The sequence below is a fragment of the Xyrauchen texanus genome, chromosome 43 (genome assembly GCF_025860055.1).
Source record: "Xyrauchen texanus isolate HMW12.3.18 chromosome 43, RBS_HiC_50CHRs, whole genome shotgun sequence".
NCBI lineage: Eukaryota > Metazoa > Chordata > Actinopteri > Cypriniformes > Catostomidae > Xyrauchen > Xyrauchen texanus.
In genome coordinates this window covers 12,310,454-12,333,070 of record NC_068318.1, presented here as the reverse complement: position 1 = coordinate 12,333,070, position 22,617 = coordinate 12,310,454, and the positions used below count along the sequence as shown (strand labels likewise).

The 22,617-nt window shown below is 39.6% G+C and overlaps 1 protein-coding gene and 1 long non-coding RNA gene across 2 annotated transcripts in view; one reads left to right on the top strand and one right to left on the bottom strand.

Annotated features, from left to right (window-relative positions):
• LOC127636083 (serine/threonine-protein phosphatase 2A 55 kDa regulatory subunit B alpha isoform) overlaps positions 1 to 22,617 on the bottom strand; it is a 1,105,001-nt gene that overhangs the window by 860,004 nt on the left and 222,380 nt on the right. The window lies entirely within an intron of this gene.
• On the top strand, positions 1,279 to 22,530 carry LOC127636091 (uncharacterized). The gene is made up of 6 exons (XR_007969551.1): positions 1,279 to 1,751; positions 2,208 to 2,301; positions 2,781 to 2,854; positions 9,298 to 9,498; positions 11,853 to 11,912; positions 22,407 to 22,530. It is a non-coding gene; the product is annotated as an uncharacterized LOC127636091 (long non-coding RNA).

Below are 22,617 nucleotides of genomic sequence, written 5' to 3'. Positions count from 1 at the left end.
GTCAGGAGGCTGGTCCTGTTGACAGCATCACAATTACCAGCTCCCAATTGTACACATGGCAATGTACATATTAAACAGTAAACATTAGTGCTGCTGATGTGTCACATTAAAATCTAGCAGAGCTCTGTTAACCATGTCATTAGGAATAAAAACTGGTCTTGCTAGCGCAAGAGTGGTTTGCATGAACCACCACAAATACAACAGTTCATCAAGGCTAACATTACCTTTCACCTTGCTGTGCTGTCCTGTTGTCAAGGGCCCTCATGGCTTGGTGCAATGATGTTAGGTGTTAATGGTTACAAAAATATATTTTTTTATAAGACAGACCATTTGTAAACGTTCACAGAACAGTGATGCATAACAGCACAGTTACATTAGGCTACTAGCACCACTCGCCCCTCAGCACATTACTATCACAACTTGAGAAAAACTTTTTACCGCCAAATTCAGTATAACATTTTGATCTTGCACAGAATGATAAAACTGATAAAAGTATGGAACACATAGTATAAACTTGCAAGTGTTGATGCATTGTATAGAACTGAGGTGCACTCCAATATTAGACAGTGGCAGTAGAGGAACACTTTGCTCAACTTTACAACTACTACAACTAAATAACAAACACACATTAAAATTCTGCATATTGTTGTTGTTGCCTCATAACACAAGCCCACAATTTGTGAATCATATTTAATTTTAGGTTTATAACACATATCTGTAATTGAAAAATATATCAGCTAATATAAGTTTAATGCAGATATAACAGTATCAGCATATATGTTGGCCATAAGTAACAACACTTTTTATAACAGAAATGCCGACACATACAAGAAGTTATTTACCAGTTACTAGAGCCATTACCAGATCTACTCAAACATCTTAAGCTTCAGCTTTTGGAATCTGTCTGACAGCCTTTGCCCATCCAGATTCAAAAACCTTGAAGGTATGCTGTAGGCTGGATGGATATCTCAAATCCAGAGCATAAATTATGCCCATAAGCAAAGCGCAGAAACCGGGCAAAGACTGAATGTTCCTGAATACCTTTACTCCTTCAATCACAATTGCCATTTCTTTTGGTGGTTGTTGTGCACTCTCTGTCTGAACAACACAGATCCCCAGGACCATCTCCTGTTTTGCTTTCTCAGCCTGGTCACAGTCCTTGAAGTCACAGAGCACAAAAACACAAAAATTGTGTGTGTATTTGTGTGTGTGTGTGTGTGTGTGTGTGTGTGTGTGTGTGTGTGTGTGTGTAGGCATATGTGGTTTATGAGACCAATTTTCAGGTTTACACACCAGCATTACGAGGCCATTCGGTTTATGAGACCAATTTTGATGGTCTCGTAATTCGGGGAATTTAAATTGTTATAATTATTGAATAATAATAATTTAAAGCATTATTAATAGATGTATGATTACTACATTACTAGTTTTATTAATTCACATTGCTATTTGAATGTGATAAACATCCCCACGCTTTTTATGACCTTTACAAATATGGACCTTTTAAACCATGATGTGTATGTGTGAACTTTGAACAGTGCCCCTGTAGGTGGGAATTGGTATTGCAAGGTACACACATTCGCGCCAAATAACACACATTTCCCCGCTAAATCATACACATTTCCCCGCCATATCGTACAATTGGCCGTAAACGTCGGCTGTTTCGAGAAGATTCGCCGCGTTTGGAGAAGTGATTAACATCGGAGCTGCAACAGTTCTTCAGCATCATGGAATTTACCGAAAACTGAAAAGTAAGCCCTTTTATTTAATATTTTATACATTTAATGAAAAATGTGTCTGATAGCCTCAGTGGAGTTTAAATAGCTTTACGACTTATTTAATTGTTCATTACTCAGTTAAGATTACTCGTAACTAATGAAATACTGTCATGAGTGTGCATACAGTGAGTTATCTTCTAACTTCACCTGCTTGTACACGCTTGTTGATTTATCAGTTTATCATAAACGTGTCAACAAGAATACTTTCAGCTGTCGGTGATGGTTATGGAGCAGGAAGGGGCAAACCAACTATTAGTTAAAAAAGCACTCTGTTTAAAGCTCCAAACCATACCCAATTATATGAAACTAGCGATAATATTGTTATTCTGTGTTCTGTGTGTGTTATTTTGGGCCACTGCTAAAGCAATGAGTTATTAATATTATTCTGCATATCTGTGGAGACTGACTTGACATTATATTTTGTACTAGGGGACTAAATCCTCTCAGAGATACAGAACAGCACGTGAAGTTGGACAAAGATTAAGACATACATGGATATATATATATATCAATCACACCAAAGGTAAGATGTTTTTGTAAACCTTTTGTCTCTTAATGCAAGTTGAGCTCTGTTATGTTAGATAAAGAATGCTCCATCAGACATACAGAGTGTTCATATGGAAAACAACAGATTATTTAGGTATTTTATTTTTTGATAACATGTTTATCTTAATGTTTTTGATTAGTTATTTGATTTTTCCTTTGGACTTTTCCAATCTCATTAGAAAATGTACTTTTCTATGTTTTTGCGTTGTTTATATTATTTAAGTGGTACAATACAAATGCTAACATTTATGATTTTTTAATTAGTAATCATAAAAAGTAAAAACTGTATAAAATAATAAAAAGTACTATTAGTCAAACAGTTTTGGTTAACAGATTCCCATTGCTTTATGTGTTTTATTGTGTTTTGCATATTAATTTGGCACACAATGTAATTTCAGAGTTTGTTTACTGCTTGTTTACCATTACTGCCATTAACAGTTGTGTTTTTTTTAATAGGGCGAGGTGTATTTGCAAAAGGCTTTATGTTGAAAGGTTCATTCATTCTTGAATCCAGAGGAATCTTGTATAAGGTATCAGACTCATTAAATGAATACACAAACATCTTCATACAGTGAAATGATTACTGGGGCCGGTTGCACCAGCTGTGTGTAACTTCAATCTTAGCCTAGTTGTGGTGTAAATTGGCACTAAGTCACAATTTATGCACTACTAAATATTTGAGCATTGCACCATTAATCTTAGGTATGACGTAACCCTACGTATAAACGAAATATTTACGGCAGACTCTGACCAGGAGTAATGGATGAAATATTTAATGACATCAATGAGCTCATGTTTTGATTGACAGGCATCAGCCCTTTCGACATATATGATGGTGTTTACACTCATTACGTGAGAGAGAAAAAAAACATATTTTTACGTTTAAGCATGAAACTGTTCTAACGGTGCAGTTTTCAGGATGCATCACCCGGTGTGAAGTTTCAAAATATACCAAATATATAAGAAATTCAAATATTTCCAGCCTGTTGTAATAGTATTTATTTATCATACAGTTCCTATATATTGTTATTTACACAGGGCAAATATACTATTTATTAAATCTACTTTTATTATGTATTGTATTTTAATGGGGATATAATTTATTACAGCTGACAGTTACGTGAACATCAACCGTAATAAGATCAAATTGAAGTTAACGGCTTTTTAACACTTCTGTATACAAATGTGAAGGCTGCCTATTGGATAAATACAAGTAAACATCATATTATGCGACTGCATCACTTTACGGAGAGCTTACACCCTACTAGTGAAGTCTTGCCTTAAGAACAGGTGGATCAACCAAAATAAGCACCGACTTATTTACAAACTAACTAGTAGTTACTAGGGTTGCAGCGGTATACCAGTTTCACGCTATACCACGGTTTGAAAATGGACGGTTATCACACCATGTGCATTTGCTTATCTACGGTATTGAGAAAAAATGCAACCGGACGGAGAATCTCACATGCGCGTGTGCATCTCCTTTCCTTCTCGACTGTCTGTCAGACTCGTCAACTTGCGTCACACACACACACACACATGCAGCAGATGTCAGAGAGAAGCGAGGGGTCTGACATGAGTGTGAGTTAAAGCAGTGTTTCTCAACTGGTCTATTCGGACTGGGACAGCAGGGAAAGAACAATGCCATGGTTCTCCCAAGTGATCGACTATTTAAGACTGCCGAGGCACATTTAATGATAATCTCGCAAACAGCTAAAGACTTCTCATCTGCACTTTCGCGACGAGTGTAACGATCTCGCGATCATGATCTGCTCTTCTCTCTGGCGCACGCGTGCAATAACTGGGCTTCCCTCGATATTGCGGAGCGCAGACATCAAAACTGATGTGACCAATTTCAATTCTAGCGAGAGTTTTCTAGTTTAAAGTGTTTCGGAGATTGTCAATTCGAACCTCTCAACAGTAGCAGCCCTGACATGCCAAACAGCACTGCGGAGGAAGAGCAACACTGTGCTATGCACCGAAATAAATAAATAAATTACACACCATCACCTTTACAAATTTCTTTCATGATTTTACATGAGTAAAAGTAACTGTTATATATTTTTTATACTGTATTATTATATAGTTTCATATGAAATAATCTAAAGTTAGAATTTATTAGACCTCATTTTATATCAACAGTGGCAGCTGTAGTTAAAGTTTCAAGATGTGTTTCAGCTAATATTTATTTTTCATAAATACTGTAATTTATTATTATATAACTATTATTTAAGACTAGCACACTGACCTAACCATGGTAATGAGGAGCCTTTCCTTCTGTGTAATATGTGTATAAATATAATATTAATTAACAAACGAGATAATAATGGGCTCATATACAGTGAGGAAAATAAGTATTTGAACACCCTGCTATTTTGCAAGTTCTCCCACTTGGAAATCATGGAGGGGTCTGAAATTGTCATCGTAGGTGCATGTCCACTGTGAGAGACATAATCAAAAAGAAAAATCCAGAAATCACAATGTATGATTTTTTTAACTATTTATTTGTATGATACAGCTGCAAATAAGTATTTGAACACCTGTCTATCAGCTAGAATTCTGACCCTCAAAGACCTGTTAGTCTGCCTTTAAAATATCCACCTCCACTCCATTTATTATCCTAAATTAGATGCACCTGTTTGAGGTCGTTAGCTGCATAAAGACACCTGTCCACCCCATACAATCAGTAAGAATCCAACTACTAACATGGCCAAGACCAAAGAGCTGTCCAAAGACACTGGAGACAAAACTGTACACCTCCACAAGGCTGGAAAGGGCTACGGGGAAATTGCCAAGCAGCTTGGTGAAAAAAGGTCCACTGTTGGAGCAATCATTAGAAAATGGAAGAAGCTAAACATGACTGTCAATCTCCCTCGGACTGGGGCTCCATGCAAGATCTCACCTCGTGGGGTCTCAATGATCCTAAGAAAGGTGAGAAATCAGCCCAGAACTACACGGGAGGAGCTGGTCAATGACCTGAAAAGAGCTGGGACCACCGTTTCCAAGGTTACTGTTGGTAATACACTAAGACGTCATGGTTTGAAATCATGCATGGCACGGAAGGTTCCCCTGCTTAAACCAGCACATGTCAAGGCCTGTCTTAAGTTTGCCAATGACCATTTGGATGATCCAGAGGAGTCATGGGAGAAGGTCATGTGGTCAGATGAGACCAAAATAGAACTTTTGGTCATAATTCCACTAACCGTGTTTGGAGGAAGAAGAATGATGAGTACCATCCCAAGAACACCATCCCTACTGTGAAGCATGGGGGTGGTAGCATCATGCTTTGGGGGTGTTTTTCTGCACATGGGACAGGGCGACTGCACTGTATTAAGGAGAGGATGACCGGGGCCATGTATTGCGAGATTTTGGGGAACAACCTCCTTCCCTCAGTTAGAGCATTGAAGATGGGTCGAGGGTGGGTCTTCCAACATGACAATGACCCGAAGCACACAGCCAGGATAACCAAGGAGTGGCTCTGTAAGAAGCATATCAAGGTTCTGGTGTGGCCTAGCCAGTCTACAGACCTAAACCCAATAGAGAATCTTTGGAGGGAGCTCAAACTCCGTGTTTCTCAGTGACAGCCCAGAAACCTGACTGATCTAGAGAAGATCTGTGTGGAGGAGTGGGCCAAAATCCCTCCTGCAGTGTGTGCAAACCTGGTGAAAAACTACAGGAAACGTTTGACCTCTGTAATTGCAAACAAAGGCTACTGTACCAAATATTAACATTGATTTTCTCAGGTGTTCAAATACTTATTTGCAGCTGTATCATACAAATAAATAGTTAAAAAAATCATACATTGTGATTTCTGGATTTTATTTTTTAGATTATGTCTCTCACAGTGGACATGCACCTACGATGACAATTTCAGACCCCTCCATGATTTCTAAGTGGGAGAACTTGCAAAATAGCAGGGTGTTCAAATACTTATTTTCCTCACTGTAAGTAAATATGTTCTTCAATTTTTAAAATGGGGAGAGAAACTTCCTGTAGATTTTGACATCAACAATAGAATTAATGTCACTTGATGCATGTCCTTGTATTGGAAAACCATGAACAAAACTGCAATATAAAAGGAAATGTGACCCAGGATACATTAAATACAGGTTTTGTTTAATCTATGGCAGGTCGACACTTGATTTCCAATGTAAAATCTGTCCTGAAGCAAAACCAGTTGAGAAACACTGAGTTCAAGATACAGACAGGAGCCGTCTACAGTATATGTTAACTGTTAATAATCAATATATTACTATAAACCAGTTGAGAAACACTGAGTTAAAGGTACAGACACGAGCAGTCTGGCCTCACTGTCGTGCACCTACAGTATACAGTGAGGAAAATAAGTATTTGAACACCCTGCTATTTTGCAAGTTCTCCCACTTAGAAATCATGGAGGGGTCTGAAATTGTCATCGTAGGTGCATGTCCACTGTGAGAGACATAATCTAAAAAGAAAATCCAGAAATCACAATGTATGATTTTTTAACTATTTATTTGTATGATACAGCTGCAAATAAGTATTTGAACACCTGTCTATCAGCTAGAATTCTGACCCTCAAAGACCTGTTAGTCTGCCTTTAAAATGTCCACCTCCACTCCATTTATTATCCTAAATTAGATGCACCTGTTTGAGGTCGTTAGCTGCATAAAGACACCTGTCCACCCCATACAATCAGTAAGAATCCAACTACTAACATGGCCAAGACCAAAGAGCTGTCCAAAGACACTGGAGACAAAACTGTACACCTCCACAAGGCTGGAAAGGGCTACGGGAAATTGCCAAGCAGCTTGGTGAAAAAAGGTCCACTGTTGGAGCAATCATTAGAAAATGGAAGAAGCTAAACATGACTGTCAATCTCCCTCGGACTGGGGCTCCATGCAAGATCTCACCTCGTGGGGTCTCAATGATCCTAAGAAAGGTGAGAAATCAGCCCAGAACTACACGGGAGGAGCTGGTCAATGACCTGAAAAGAGCTGGGACCACCGTTTCCAAGGTTACTGTTGGTAATACACTAAGACGTCATGGTTTGAAATCATGCATGGCACGGAAGGTTCCCCTGCTTAAACCAGCACATGTCAAGGCCCGTCTTAAGTTTGCCAATGACCATTTGGATGATCCAGAGGAGTCATGGGAGAAGGTCATGTGGTCAGATGAGACCAAAATAGAACTTTTTGGTCATAATTCCACTAACCGTGTTTGGAGGAAGAAGAATGATGAGTACCATCCCAAGAACACCATCCCTACTGTGAAGCATGGGGGTGGTAGCATCATGCTTTAGGGGTGTTTTTCTGCACATGGGACAGGGCTGACTGCACTGTATTAAGGAGAGGATGACCGGGGCCATGTATTGCGAGATTTTGGGGAACAACCTCCTTCCCTCAGTTAGAGCATTGAAGATGGGTCGAGGCTGGGTCTTCCAACATGACAATGACCCGAAGCACACAGCCAGGATAACCAAGGAGTGGCTCTGTAAGAAGCATATCAAGGTTCTGGTGTGGCCTAGCCAGTCTACAGACCTAAACCCAATAGAGAATCTTTGGAGGGAGCTCAAACTCCGTGTTTCTCAGTGACAGCCCAGAAACCTGACTGATCTAGAGAAGATCTGTGTGGAGGAGTGGGCCAAAATCCCTCCTGCAGTGTGTGCAAACCTGGTGAAAAACTACAGGAAACGTTTGACCTCTGTAATTGCAAACAAAGGCTACTGTACCAAATATTAACATTGATTTTCTCAGGTGTTCAAATACTTATTTGCAGCTGTATCATACAAATAAATAGTTAAAAAATCATACATTGTGATTTCTGGATTTTATTTTTTAGATTATGTCTCTCACAGTGGACATGCACCTACGATGACAATTTCAGACCCCTCCATGATTTCTAAGTGGGAGAACTTGCAAAATAGCAGGGTGTTCAAATACTTATTTTCCTCACTGTAAGTAAATATGTTCTTCAATTTTTAAAATGGGGAGAGAAACTTCCTGTAGATTTTGACATCAACAATAGAATTAATGTCACTTGATGCATGTCCTTGTATTGGAAAACCATGAACAAAACTGCAATATAAAAGGAAATGTGACCCAGGATACATTAAATACAGGTTTTGTTTAATCTATGGCAGGTCGACACTTGATTTCCAATGTAAAATCTGTCCTGAAGCAAAACCAGTTGAGAAACACTGAGTTCAAGATACAGACAGGAGCCGTCTACAGTATATGTTAACTGTTAATAATCAATATATTACTATAAACCAGTTGAGAAACACTGAGTTAAAGGTACAGACACGAGCAGTCTGGCCTCACTGTCGTGCACCTACAGTATATATTAACTGTTAATAATCAGAGGACATTACTTTAAAAGCTCACACAGCTGATGTTATTTTTCAGTTAGTAGATAATTTAACATGTAAACTAACATGTTATAGTTACATGCTATTTTTATCATGTTTATAATTCTGTTTATTATAATTCTGTTAGCTTTCTTATTTTTTCTATTTATTTATATTCAAAAGAGAGACTTTTTTTACACTTCAATAAAATAAATGTTTTCAAGTTTCAATTATAATAAAGTGTTTGCTCAAAAATAAATAAATACATAAAATAACCCTTCTGTTTTCACTGATAATAGTAATTGTGTAATACTGTATACCGTGATACTGTGAAACCGTGATATTTTCTGAGACGGTTATCATACCGTAAAAATCTCATACCGTTGCAACCCTGCAAGTTAATAAGCCCTTAGTGTAAAATTTACATCCCAACTTACGTGAGAACTTACACACAGCTGGTGCAACCCTGCCCTGGTGAGTAGCCTGTATTGTACTGTATGTTAGCCCATGTGCATCTTTTGAAATGAAGCCAAATAACACATGGAGATATCTGGGGCAGACTGACATGCTTCCTAAAGATGTGTTCTCTTCTAGAGCTTCATTTTAGTTAACAATTTTAACAGTTGATTTTTATGACCCCTTTAGCATTGATGCTTCAAGCGTTGACAGATCACTTGGGAGACTAGTGAATGATGAGCAGAAACCCAATGCAAAGATGAAAAAGAAGTGGATGGTATGCCCCATCTTTTGGCCATTATGGATGGAAGGGAATTTCGAGAGATTACTTATGACTATGGAGGTGTTGACTTGCCATGACATTCCTGCCATGGACAGGAAATGCCCAAGGTAGAGTACCACTGACTTTTATTGAATAAAGTATTTTTAATAGTGAGTAGTAGTGTTGTCACGGTACCAACATTTCAGCAGTCGGTACCAATACCAGTGAAATTTCACGGTACTCGATACCATTTTCGGTACCAAAGCAAAAACAGGTTACTAAGCAACACTCTTTTATTAACAAAGTCTACAAAACATTAGCAGCAGAACTAAGAGCAGAAATATGCCATTGAGCAACAATTTAATTTAAATATATTGTTTTTTAATTATAACAAAACTGAACAATGTTTTTGATTTTTGATAAAAGATTTGCTTCAACTTTTGCAACTTTTAATTTAAGTTTTTACCAAGTACTAAAAAAGCCTAAATAAACAAGCATACAATAGAATTAATAAACTATTTCCAAACTAATGTGCAAAGTGCTCTCTTATTGATAAAGCTGCATATTGCCAATTTTCTTCATGATAAGAAATGCACAGTGACACATATATGGATATTATGATTAAATAAGTTCTAATCTATCTGCATTAAGCGTCCGCGCTCGAGGGATGAGCGTCCTTAGATCGGGACATTCGCACAACTCATAGAAGAGGCGCCGACCACACAGAGAAATGCCTGTTTCTGAGTTTATAGTTATTAACATGATCTGCTTTTGTATTATTTGAACTTTAATAAAGCTATAACGCATTAAATATAACTGCATTTAAGATGTAACGCCGGGATGTTTCCTTTAAAGAGCTCCGCCTCCGCTTATTCCACAACGGGACATGCTTCTGAATGTACTTTAATCATTCCCTGATACTTTGGGATCTACATAAAATAAACGGTGAAAGTTTGGAGTGCACCTGTGATCTGTGTAATTCTGAACTGCTGCTCTCACGCGTCACCGTTACAGTTTAATGTGATTTCATGTTATGTTAAATGAGATCAAACGACTATTCGACAATGAACATTTTTCTCATCAATTTTGTATTTTCGACGATGTTAATAATGTTGACTAAACGTTTCAGCCCTAATGCAAATGATAATATGCTTTATTTGCTTGAATAAATCTGGGTGTCTTTCAGGTGCTTCATTAAGTTTTATGTGTTTCCTCCTTTCGTCAGAAAATTGCGAAAGCAGCGTTACTGAAATGGTTTTTGCTGATTTATGATATTTCCCTTTTCATCAGCCTCAAATCCAAAGAATTTTCTGAAATTTCCACTTTTTTTTCGACATGATTCAGTTGAGACTCCGCAGCAGCAGCTTTGCTTGTCGTCATCTTTTGCTTGTTGCAAGCGTTCGAAAGTTCCCGCCTCTGCGTGGGTACCGGGTAGACCCAGTACTCGGTACCCGATACCTTCAGAAATTCTGGTATCGTAAATAATGTTTGAGTTAGGGATGGGCGATATGGCCAAAAAAATGTATCACGATAATTTCAGGGATTTATTACGATAACGATACAAATGACAATAAATTATTTTCTTCTGTAAAATATCAGATTAAGTTGTGTTCCAGTGACTGTGCTGAAAAACATCACACAACAACAATTACACAATAATAATAATTCAAATCAATTACAAGTTTAAAATGTAAACACAGATTCTTTATTTATTTATACTCTCATGGTGGAAAAATAGTGCAAAGCAAACAGCAAAAGTAACAATCACCAACCATGTCTTCAGTTGTGTTTCAAAATTACAACAGAGTACAACTGCAAATAAATCCTGATAAAGTAAAGAAGTTCAGAGTGAAACACACTCTTACCCCGGATTTCCACCAACTGCGGAACGGCTGCGGATCGGCTCCGCTGCGTGTCGGATCCGTGCTCTGCCGTCCTTCAATACCTACCAGATACGGATTTGTTGCGGAATGGCTGCGTTCCGCCATGCTTGTTTTCACTCCGCACAGAGAATGTCCGCACGTGAACAGTGAATCGCGCGCGCGCGCGCACAAAACTACGTCATCAACTAGACTTATCGTTATTATCGCGAGGAGACACATTTTTATCGTGAGGAGAATTTTCAACGATATATCGCAAACGATAAGATATCGCCCATCCCTAGTTTGAGTACCGACTTGGTACCGGGGTACCAGTATATTTGACAACACTAGTGAGTAGTGTTGAATGCATAGAATCTCTCTCACTCCCCCAAACCCCCATGGCTCCAGCTACTGTCCAGGACCACACATCCCTTCAAAATATGGTGCTGACAAAATTAATGACAATCAATTCTAAAAGTTATATTCATTCCTACCAAATGTGTCAAATTCTGTGTTTGTAGAAAACTGTATTTCTGTAGCAAATAATTCCATTGACATAACTTTGTTGTCTCTCTTTTGTTCCCTCTCTCTTTGTTTCTCTCTTTCTGCCTCTCCATCAGCCCATGGCTCCAGCTACAGTCCAGGACCAAGTCATCTCTCCCGCTGCCCCTCCTGAAGAGGTTTGTCAATACATTTGTCAACTTAGTTTGACACACATGAAGTGCTTTAACATGATCTGAAGTGAGAGTATCTTATTGCTAATGTACAGTCAGGTCCATAAATATTGGGACATCAACACAATTCAAATCTTTTTGGCTCTATACACCACCACAATGGATTTGAAATGAAACGAACAAGATGTGCTTTAACTGCAGACTTTCAGCTTTAATTTGAGGGTATTTACATCCAAATCAGGTGAACGGTGTAGCAATTACAACAGTTTGTATATGTGCCTCCCACTTTTTAAGGGACCAAAAGTAATGGGACAATTGGCTGCTCAGCTGTTCCATGGCCAGGTGTGTGTTATTCCCTCATTATCCCATTTACAAGGAGCAGATAAAGGCCCAGAGTTAATTTCAAGTGTGCTATTTGCATTTGGAATCTGTTGCTGTCAACTCTCAATATGAGATCCAAAGAGCTGTCACTATCAGTGAAGCAAGCCATCATTAGGCTGAAAAATCAAAACAAACCCATCAGAGAGATAGCAAAAACATTAGGTGTGGCCAAATCAACTGTTTGGAACATTCTTAAAAAGAAAGAACGCACCGGTGAGCTCAGCAACACCAAAAGACCCGGAAGACCAACAAAAACAACTGTGGTGAATTCTTTCCCTGGTGAAGAAAACACCCTTCACAACAGTTGGCCAGATCAAGAACACTCTCCAGGAGGTAGGTGTATGTGTGTCAAAGTCAACCATCAAGAGAAGACTTCACCAGAGTGAATACAGAGGGTTCACCACAAGATGTAAACCATTGGTGAGCCTCAAAAACAGGAAGGCCAGAATAGAGTTTGCCAAACAACATCTAAAAAAGCCTTCACAGTTCTGGAACAACATCCTATGGACAGATGAGACAAAGATCAACTTGTACTAGAGTGATGGGAAGAGAAGAGTATGGAGAAGGAAAGGAACTGCTCATGATCCAAAGCATACCACCTCATCAGTGAAGCATGGTGGTGGTAGTGTCATGGCGTGGGCATGTATGGCTGCCAATGTAACTGGTTCTCTTGTATTTATTGATGATGTGACTGCTGACAAAAGCAGCAGGATGAATTCTGAAGTGTTTCGGGCAATATTATCTGCTCATATTCAGCCAAATGCTTCAGAACTCATTGGACGGCGCTTCACAGTACAGATGGACAATGACCCGAAGCATACTGCGAAAGCAACCAAAGAGTTTTTTAAGGGAAAGAAGTGAAATGTTATGCAATGGCCAAGTCAATCACCTGACCTGAATCCGATTGAGCATGCATTTCACTTGCTGAAGACAAAACTGAAGGGAAAATGCCCCAAGAACAAGCAGGAACTGAAGACAGTTGCAGTAGAGGCCTGGCAGAGCATCACCAGGGATGAAACCCAGCGTCTGGTGATGTCTATGCGTTCCAGACTTCAGGCTGTAATTGACTGCAAAGGATTTGCAACCAAGTATTAAAAAGTGAAAGTTTGATTTATGATTGTTAATCTGTCCCATTACTTTTGGTCCCTTAAAAGTGGGAGGCACATATACAAACTGTTGTAATTGCTACACCGTTCACCTGATTTGGATGTAAATACCCTCAAATTAAAGCTGAAAGTCTGCAGTTAAAGCACATCTTGTTCGTTTCATTTCAAATCCATTGTGGTGGTGTATAGAGCCAAAAAGATTAGAATTGTGTCAATGTCCCAATATTTATGGACCTGACTGTATGTGACTAAGCAGTACGCTGCCGTTTTGTAACCCTTGTGTGTGTTTGTGTATGCTTACTCATGGTTAATGACGCCATACATTTGGTATATGAGGACCCAATTTGGGATGAAACATTGTGAAGCCATAGTGTACTGTTTAGTCACATACAGTCGCCATATTCGGTCCTCATATACCAAATTATGTCCTCATAAACCATGAGTAAGCACACACACTAAACACACACAAGTGTTATGCAGCGACAGTGTACTGTTTAGTCACATACAGTCGCCATATTCGGTCCTCATATACCAAATCATGTCCTCATAAACCATGAGTAAGCACACACACTAAACACACACAGGTGTTATGCAGCGACAGTGTACTGTTTAGTCACATACAGTCGCCATATTCGGTCCTCATATACCAAATCATGTCCTCATAAACCATGAGTAAGCACACACTAAACACACACAGGTGTTATGCAGCGACAGTGTACTGTTTAGTCACATACAGTCGCCATATTCGGTCCTCATATACCAAATCATGTCCCCATAAACCATGAGTAAGCACACACACTAAACACACACAGGTGTTATGCAGCGACAGTGTACTGTTTAGTCACATACAGTCGCCATATTCGGTCCTCATACCAAATCATGTCCTCATACACCATGAGTAAGCACACACACTAAACACACACAGGTGTTATGCAGCGACAGTGTACTGTTTAGTCACATACAGTCGCCATATTCGGTCCTCATACCAAATCATGTCCTCATACACCATGAGTAAGCACACACACTAAACACACACAGGTGTTATGCAGCGACAGTGTACTGTTTAGTCACATACAGTCGCCATATTCGGTCCTCATATACCAAATCATGTCCCCATAAACCATGAGTAAGCACACACACTAAACACACACAGGTGTTATGCAGACATAGTGTAATGTTTAGTCACATACAGTCACCATATTCGGTCCTCATACCAAATCATGTCCTCATACACCATGAGTAAGCACACACACTAAACACACACAGGTGTTATGCAGTCATAGTGTACTGTTTAGTCACATACAGTCGCCATATTCGGTCCTCATATACCAAATCATGTCCCCATAAACCATGAGTAAGCACACACACTAAACACACACAGGTGTTATGCAGTCATAGTGTACTGTTTAGTCACATACAGTCGCCATATTCGGTCCTCATATACCAAATCATGTCCTCATACACCATGAGTAAGCACACACACTAAACACACACAGGTGTTATGCAGACATAGTGTACTGTTTAGTCACATACAGTCGCCATATTCGGTCCTCATATACCAAATCATGTCCCCATAAACCATGAGTAAGCACACACACTAAACACACACAGGTGTTATGCAGACATAGTGTAATGTTTAGTCACATACAGTCGCCATATTCGGTCCTCATATACCAAATCATGTCCCCATAAACCATGAGTAAGCACACACACTAAACACACACAGGTGTTATAAAGTCATAGTGTACTGTTTAGTCACATACAGTCGCCATATTCGGTCCTCATATACCAAATCATGTCCCCATAAACCATGAGTAAGCACACACACTAAACACACACAGGTGTTATGAAGTCATAGTGTAATGTTTAGTCACATACAGTCGCCATATTCGGTCCTCATATACCAAATCATGTCCCCATAAACCATGAGTAAGCACACACACTAAACACACACAGGTGTTATGCAGACATAGTGTAATGTTTAGTCACATACAGTCGCCATATTCGGTCCTCATATACCAAATCATGTCCCCATAAACCATGAGTAAGCACACACACTAAACACACACAGGTGTTATGCAGTCATAGTGTACTGTTTAGTCACATACAGTCGCCATATTCGGTCCTCATATACCAAATCATGTCCTCATACACCATGAGTAAGCACACACACTAAACACACACAGGTGTTATGCAGACATAGTGTAATGTTTAGTCACATACAGTCGCCATATTCGGTCCTCATATACCAAATCATGTCCTCATAAACCATGAGTAAGTACACACACTAAACACACACAAGTGTTATGCAGACATAGTGTAATGTTTAGTCACATACAGTCAGCCATATTCGGTCCTCATATACCAAATCATGTCCTCATACACCATGAGTAAGCACACACACTAAACACACACAGGTGTTATGCAGTCATAGTGTACTGTTTAGTCACATACAGTCGCCATATTCGGTCCTCATATACCAAATCATGTCCTCATAAACCATGAGTAAGCACACACACTAAACACACACAGGTGTTATGCAGACATAGTGTAATGTTTAGTCACATACAGTCGCCATATTCGGTCCTCATATACCAAATCATGTCCTCATAAACCATGAGTAAGCACACACACTAAACACACACAGGTGTTATAAAGTCATAGTGTAATGTTTAGTCACATACAGTCAGCCATATTCGGTCCTCATATACCAAATCATGTCCTCATAAACCATGAGTAAGCACACACACTAAACACACACAGGTGTTATGCAGACATAGTGTACTGTTTAGTCACATACAGTCGCCATATTCGGTCCTCATATACCAAATCATGTCCTCATAAACCATGAGTAAGCACACGCTAAACACACACAAGTGTTATGCAGACATAGTGTAATGTTTAGTCACATACAGTCGCCATATTCGGTCCTCATATACCAAATCATGTCCTCATAAACCATGAGTAAGCACACGCTAAACACACACAGGTGTTATGCAGCGACAGTGTACTGCTTAGTCACATACAGTCGCCATATTCGGTCCTCATATACCAAATCATGTCCTCATAAACCATGAGTAAGCACACACACTAAACACACACAGGTGTTATAAAGTCATAGTGTAATGTTTAGTCACATACAGTCGCCATATTCGGTCCTCATATACCAAATCATGTCCTCATAAACCATGAGTAAGCACACACACTAAACACACACAGGTGTTATAAAGTCATAGTGTAATGTTTAGTCACATACAGTCGCCATATTCGGTCCTCATATACCAAATCATGTCCTCATAAACCATGAGTAAGCACACACACTAAACACACACAGGTGTTATAAAGTCATAGTGTAATGTTTAGTCACATACAGTCGCCATATTCGGTCCTCATATACCAAATCATGTCCTCATAAACCATGAGTAAGCACACACACTAAACACACACAGGTGTTATGCAGACATAGTGTACTGTTTAGTCACATACAGTCGCCATATTCGGTCCTCATATACCAAATCATGTCCTCATAAACCATGAGTAAGCACACACACTAAACACACACAGGTGTTATGCAGACATAGTGTACTGTTTAGTCACATACAGTCGCCATATTCGGTCCTCATATACCAAATCATGTCCTCATAAACCATGAGTAAGCACACACACTAAACACACACAGGTGTTATGCAGACATAGTGTAATGTTTAGTCACATACAGTCGCCATATTCGGTCCTCATATACCAAATCATGTCCTCATACACCATGAGTAAGTACACACACTAAACACACACAGGTGTTATGCAGCGACAGTGTACTGTTTAGTCACATACAGTCGCCATATTCAGTCCTCATATACCAAATCATGTCCCCATAAACCATGAGTAAGCACACATGCTAAACACACACAGGTGTTATGCAGACATAGTGTACTGTTTAGTCACATACAGTCGCCATATTCAGTCCTCATATACCAAATCATGTCCCCATAAACCATGAGTAAGTACACACACTAAACACACACAGGTGTTATGCAGCGACAGTGTACTGTTTAGTCACATACAGTCGCCATATTCAGTCCTCATATACCAAATCATGTCCCCATAAACCATGAGTAAGTACACACACTAAACACACACAGGTGTTATGCAGCGACAGTGTACTGTTTAGTCACATACAGTCGCCATATTCGGTCCTCATATACCAAATCATGTCCTCATACACCATGAGTAAGCACACACACTAAACACACACTGGTGTTATGCAGCGACAGTGTACTGTTTAGTCACATACAGTCGCCATATTCGGTCCTCATATACCAAATCATGTCCCCATAAACCATGAGTAAGCACACACACTAAACACACACAGGTGTTATGCAGTCATAGTGTACTGTTTAGTCACATACAGTCGCCATATTCGGTCCTCATATACCAAATCATGTCCTCATACACCATGAGTAAGCACACACACTAAACACACACAGGTGTTATGCAGTCATAGTGTACTGTTTAGTCACATACAGTCACCATATTCGGTCCTCATATACCAAATCATGTCCTCATAAACCATGAGTAAGCACACACACTAAACACACACAGGTGTTATGCAGTCATAGTGTACTGTTTAGTCACATACAGTCGCCATATTCGGTCCTCATATACCAAATCATGTCCTCATACACCATGAGTAAGTACACACACTAAACACACACAAGTGTTATGCAGACATAGTGTACTGTTTAGTCACATACAGTCGCCATATTCGGTCCTCATATACCAAATCATGTCCCCATAAACCATGAGTAAGCACAAACACTAAACACACACAGGTGTTATGCAGTCATAGTGTACTGTTTAGTCACATACAGTCAGCCATATTCGGTCCTCATATACCAAATCATGTCCTCATAAACCATGAGTAAGCACACACACTAAACACACACAGGTGTTATGCAGACATAGTGTACTGTTTAGTCACATACAGTCACCATATTCAGTCCTCATATACCAAATCATGTCCCCATAAACCATGAGTAAGCACACACACTAAACACACACAGGTGTTATGCAGTCATAGTGTACTGTTTAGTCACATACAGTCGCCATATTCGGTCCTCATATACCAAATCATGTCCTCATAAACCATGAGTAAGCACACACACTAAACACACACAGGTGTTATGCAGTCATAGTGTAATGTTTAGTCACATACAGTCGCCATATTCGGTCCTCATATACCAAATCATGTCCTCATAAACCATGAGTAAGCACACACACTAAACACACACAGGTGTTATGCAGTCATAGTGTACTGTTTAGTCACATACAGTCGCCATATTCGGTCCTCATATACCAAATCATGTCCTCATAAACCATGAGTAAGCACACACACTAAACACACACAGGTGTTATGCAGTCATAGTGTAATGTTTAGTCACATACAGTCGCCATATTCGGTCCTCATATACCAAATCATGTCCTCATAAACCATGAGTAAGCACACACACTAAACACACACAGGTGTTATGCAGACATAGTGTACTGTTTAGTCACATACAGTCGCCATATTCGGTCCTCATATACCAAATCATGTCCTCATAAACCATGAGTAAGCACACACACTAAACACACACAGGTGTTATGCAGACATAGTGTAATGTTTAGTCACATACAGTCGCCATATTCGGTCCTCATATACCAAATCATGTCCTCATACACCATGAGTAAGTACACACACTAAACACACACAGGTGTTATAAAGTCATAGTGTAATGTTTAGTCACATACAGTCGCCATATTCGGTCCTCATATACCAAATCATGTCCTCATACACCATGAGTAAGTACACACACTAAACACACACAGGTGTTATGCAGCGACAGTGTACTGTTTAGTCACATACAGTCGCCATATTCAGTCCTCATATACCAAATCATGTCCCCATAAACCATGAGTAAGTACACACACTAAACACACACAGGTGTTATGCAGACATAGTGTACTGTTTAGTCACATACAGTCGCCATATTCGGTCCTCATATACCAAATCATGTCCTCATACACCATGAGTAAGTACACACACTAAACACACACAGGTGTTATGCAGCGACAGTGTACTGTTTAGTCACATACAGTCGCCATATTCAGTCCTCATATACCAAATCATGTCCCCATAAACCATGAGTAAGCACACATGCTAAACACACACAGGTGTTATGCAGACATAGTGTACTGTTTAGTCACATACAGTCGCCATATTCAGTCCTCATATACCAAATCATGTCCCCATAAACCATGAGTAAGCACACACACTAAACACACACAAGTGTTATGCAGACATAGTGTAATGTTTAGTCACATACAGTCGCCATATTCGGTCCTCATATACCAAATCATGTCCTCATAAACCATGAGTAAGCACACACACTAAACACACACAGGTGTTATGCAGACATAGTGTACTGTTTAGTCACATACAGTCGCCATATTCGGTCCTCATATACCAAATCATGTCCTCATACACCATGAGTAAGCACACACACTAAACACACACAGGTGTTATGCAGCGACAGTGTACTGTTTAGTCACATACAGTCGCCATATTCGGTCCTCATATACCAAATCATGTCCTCATAAACCATGAGTAAGCACACACACTAAACACACACAGGTGTTATGCAGCGACAGTGTACTGTTTAGTCACATACAGTCGCCATATTCGGTCCTCATATACCAAATCATGTCCCCATAAACCATGAGTAAGCACACACACTAAACACACACAGGTGTTATGCAGTCATAGTGTACTGTTTAGTCACATACAGTCGCCATATTCGGTCCTCATATACCAAATCATGTCCTCATACACCATGAGTAAGCACACACACTAAACACACACAAGTGTTATGCAGTCATAGTGTACTGTTTAGTCACATACAGTCGCCATATTCGGTCCTCATATACCAAATCATGTCCTCATACACCATGAGTAAGTACACACACTAAACACACACAAGTGTTATGCAGACATAGTGTAATGTTTAGTCACATACAGTCGCCATATTCGGTCCTCATATACCAAATCATGTCCTCATAAACCATGAGTAAGCACACACACTAAACACACACAGGTGTTATGCAGCGACAGTGTACTGTTTAGTCACATACAGTCGCCATATTCGGTCCTCATATACCAAATCATGTCCCCATAAACCATGAGTAAGCACACACACTAAACACACACAGGTGTTATGCAGTCATAGTGTACTGTTTAGTCACATACAGTCGCCATATTCGGTCCTCATATACCAAATCATGTCCTCATAAACCATGAGTAAGTACACACACTAAACACACACAGGTGTTATGCAGACATAGTGTACTGTTTAGTCACATACAGTCGCCATATTCGGTCCTCATATACCAAATCATGTCCTCATAAACCATGAGTAAGCACACACACTAAACACACACAGGTGTTATGCAGTCATAGTGTACTGTTTAGTCACATACAGTCGCCATATTCGGTCCTCATATACCAAATCATGTCCCCATAAACCATGAGTAAGTACACACACTAAACACACACAGGTGTTATGCAGACATAGTGTACTGTTTAGTCACATACAGTCGCCATATTCGGTCCTCATATACCAAATCATGTCCTCATACACCATGAGTAAGCACACACACTAAACACACACAGGTGTTATGCAGTCATAGTGTACTGTTTAGTCACATACAGTCGCCATATTCGGTCCTCATATACCAAATCATGTCCTCATACACCATGAGTAAGTACACACACTAAACACACACAAGTGTTATGCAGACATAGTGTACTGTTTAGTCACATACAGTCGCCATATTCGGTCCTCATATACCAAATCATGTCCTCATACACCATGAGTAAGCACACACACTAAACACACACAGGTGTTATGCAGTCATAGTGTACTGTTTAGTCACATACAGTCAGCCATATTCGGTCCTCATATACCAAATCATGTCCCCATAAACCATGAGTAAGCACACACACTAAACACACACAGGTGTTATGCAGACATAGTGTACTGTTTAGTCACATACAGTCACCATATTCGGTCCTCATATACCAAATCATGTCCTCATAAACCATGAGTAAGCACACATGCTAAACACACACAGGTGTTATGCAGCGACAGTGTACTGCTTAGTCACATACAGTCACCATATTCGGTCCTCATATACCAAATCATGTCCTCATACACCATGAGTAAGCACACACAGGTGTTATGCAGACATAGTGTACTGTTTAGTCACATACAGTCAGCCATATTCAGTCCTCATATACCAAATCATGTCCCCATAAACCATGAGTAAGCACACACACTAAACACACACAAGTGTTATGCAGACATAGTGTAATGTTTAGTCACATACAGTCGCCATATTCGGTCCTCATATACCAAATCATGTCCTCATACACCATGAGTAAGCACACACACTAAACACACACAGGTGTTATGCAGCGACAGTGTACTGCTTAGTCACGTACAGTCGCCATATTCGGTCCTCATATACCAAATCATGTCCTCATAAACCATGAGTAAACACACACAAGTGTTATGCATACATAGTGTACTGTTTAGTCACATACAGTCGCCATATTCGGTCCTCATATACCAAATCATGTCCTCATAAACCATGAGTAAGCACACACACTAAACACACACAGGTGTTATGCAGACATAGTGTACTGTTTATTCACATACAGTCGCCATATTCGGTCCTCATATACCAAATCATGTCCCCATAAACCATGAGTAAGCACACACACTAAACACACACAGGTGTTATGCAGACATAGTGTACTGTTTATTCACATACAGTCGCCATATTCGGTTCTCATATACCAAATCATGTCCCCATAAACCATGAGTAAGCACACACTAAACACACACAGGTGTTATGCAGTCATAGTGTACTGTTTAGTCATACTAACAAACAATTTTATGATCTTGTTTGTCTTCAGTGGATAACAGAGGTAAATGCACATCTGCAAGAACACCATGGATGAAAGCTGAGGTCAACGCTGTGATGTGACGCTTCAATCTCATATCATGAAGGGTCACTTGGCATCTAGAGGGAATGTGAGGTGTGCAAAAGTGTGAGCATCCAGCTCTACAAAACAGGACATGCCAAAATATCAGAGATTTTGTTCGAACCATTTAAACGTCAGTTGA